Source organism: Pseudomyrmex gracilis, unplaced genomic scaffold, assembly GCF_002006095.1.
Source record: "Pseudomyrmex gracilis isolate BER0280 unplaced genomic scaffold, ASM200609v1 scaffold_2113, whole genome shotgun sequence".
Classification (NCBI taxonomy): domain Eukaryota; kingdom Metazoa; phylum Arthropoda; class Insecta; order Hymenoptera; family Formicidae; genus Pseudomyrmex; species Pseudomyrmex gracilis.
In genome coordinates this window covers 9390-12461 of record NW_018022697.1, presented here as the reverse complement: position 1 = coordinate 12461, position 3072 = coordinate 9390, and positions in this window count along the sequence as shown.

Sequence of the window (3072 nt, the reverse complement as noted above, 5' to 3'; positions counted from 1 at the left end):
ATTTTTTTATTTTTTTATTTTTTATTATGTCTTTAGCCAACACCTTTAACCAGATAAGACTAAACAGATACGCCTTAGCCAGATTAGAAGCCAGACTAGATTCGGTTACTATTCGGTTAAATAGATAAGACTAGAGTATTGAAACATAAATGTATATATATATATATTTACCGATGAACGACGACCCCCACCATATCTAACCTCTACTTTGCTGAAGATGGAAGACGGTTCCAGCAGGCAAAAAGTGCCAGTTACCAGCGAGACACCAGGACAGCAAAATGTACCTAACATCATGACACTCATTTTTGCCTCACCAGGAGGCTTGATAGCCGGCTTCATAGGATACGACTGTGGAGGACATAGATTAAACATTACTACCTTGTTACTCTCTGATATCGGCACGTGTGAACTCGACCATATCGAGCCCGACACACAAGAAACGTATTTGCATCTTATGCAGCTGTCGGACTACAATAAAACACAGGCAATACAGTGCCTCATCGAGATAGACAGAATGATTTTTTACTGTGGAATGCACTCCCACACGAGTCCAGAACAGTCGAAAGGAGTACATCCAAGAAATCAACTTTAGCGGATGTCAAAATCTGCAAACAACCGGCATCATCTGTTGTGCTCTTTGTCACAACGGGTTCTTTTTGACGGGAATAGCAGCAGGTACAGAGAGAAAAGTCCTCTCGTTTAGTATTTACACGAGATTTATTTCTTTTCAAATACAATTCTCCTTTTTGTTACGACGACGTACGGACTAATTCTGACGCTGTCACCTCGCAGCGTTTTTTTATACCGTTTTTGGGGGCACTGGGCAGCATTGCTTTGCCCGCATGACCTCGTGTCACAGCAAAACAATGTTGCACCACCCGCTTAACTCTGCTTGATCAGCACGCGGAGACAAATCTGTCACTCCTGCTGATCAAGCAATACGTGCTTAAACTACTTATTTTTTAAAAACAGATTGTGTCAGCTAATATATATTCTTATAATAAAAGTAACAAGTGTTTTGCAACTCAAGATAATAATAATATTCTTATCATAAACTCTATTTCTCAACTTAGTAATTCCGGCACAACATCTCCCTTCCCCCGGAAAAAAGAAAAAACATAGTTTTTTTGCTAATTTAACAACACATGAACGCAAAGTTTACGGAGTTGCGGATTGTCCCAGGACGGTACGCATCCGATCCGCTCTACTTATACTAGGATAAACTACATTGACTCTCCACTTACCCACGTATCTCCACGCGACAATTACCACTATGATTACTACGAACATTGATACATTTCCTACAACCACGGAGTAAATCACATGAGGGTAGACACCCTGCGCCGAACGCACAGTGTCCACGTCTTCCAAAATTTTGCTAATTTCAGTGCTTATTTGTGACAATTCATTTTCACTTAACACGGGTTTTAGCTTCACACCGGTGGGGTTTTGCACATGTGTGGGTGTAACTGTTGGTAACGACAAGTTATAACCGGGTATGTACACCTGCACCTGTGTGCCGACCGGTGTTCCCCCCGTTCTAATGTGCATTCTCTGTGTCAGCCATTTGCAGTCCGCGGTCAATGTCACTTGACCCGTTTTCTTAATCGTCGCGACTACCTCCGCGCGTCCTTTGCACCGTATGGTGATTTGTTCGCTCGTGTGCGTTGAGTACAACCATGTGAATGAACTCTGTGTTGACAACCACAACGTTTGATTTGCTACTAAATAGCTTAGTCCACACCCACCTTTTTCTTCTCGTAAATATGTGCGTACCTCACACGGTGATTCACCACTTACATAGTATTTGACGATACTTTGCTCGCAAAAATACTGATGCCCGAAATTTTTACAACGACTTAACTCATCTAATGTTAACAACGCGTATGTTTTACCCTCCTTATCAATACTGATAAAACTGTATTTTACACTTGCTAACGCATACACATTGTCGTGGCTGTGCACAGGTAAAGGAAGCACATGTATTAGTTCATTTACAGGATACGTGATCAAAGGGAATTTCATCACTACCACAATTTCTGTGCCTTTCATATAAGCAACCACGTCCCCGAACTTTTCAATGATATTCCAGTATCCTTTTGTTACTTTAAACGGAAAATGCGTTCCGTCCGGCAACCTTGGTACCGCTTTCTTTAGCTGTGTCAGCACAACCTCGTGTGACACCACCGCTGGATGGACTACTCCTCGCTTCAAGTGTAACAAAAACTATTAATTGCTCAGCATCTCTTAACAGATCTGACACTACCGCGTTAACCGTTTCGAAGTATTCACTTAATTGTTCGCGCTGACCATACGCGTCGAGCGCCATGTTCATTCGACTAGTGACACATTTGTTATTACTTCTTCATTATATTGCAACGTTTCTTCTAAATTGTTTATACGCACTACTGTTTTATTCAAAACCTGCAACTGACCTCTCACTGCCCCGCGCAAGGTTTCCTGTGTCTGACTCAAGTCACTTAACTGTTCATTTATCAGTTTTTCATCCTCTGCGTCCATTACTCCAAATAGGCATTTCGCAAGACCACCGATTCCGTCGACCAGACCGCGTTTTTTGTCAACGCTCGCACGTTTACCCAGAAACTCAATATGATCTACGAGTCTGCTGAGTTGTTCCATATCCTTTTTGAACAAGGCGGTCATGCTATCGCAGTTCATTTGAGCTACCCCGTCTAAAAACTCTAGTTCTTGACAATTCCCTCGCGTACTCTAAGTAAGCTCACGCAATTGTGTTTGCTGCTGACTAACAGCATCCATATTTACACTGACCACGACCTTCCAATTAGACTCCACCCTAATGTACGCCTACTTTTTCAAAATATATTCCTGGCTCCCGATCGAACTCTTTGATCTTCTGGCCTACTATCAGGCTGCATCCTAGCAGCACCCTAAAACAAAAACTGTTTTAAAAATTTGCACATTACTATTGCTCAATGCTCCGCGAACAGAGTCAGCTAACGACGAACGATCGTCGACATGTCCAACTTGCTCACTAAGCATTTTTACCGGTTTTTTATACTTACACAGTTTGTCCGGAAAGTTCCCGGACTA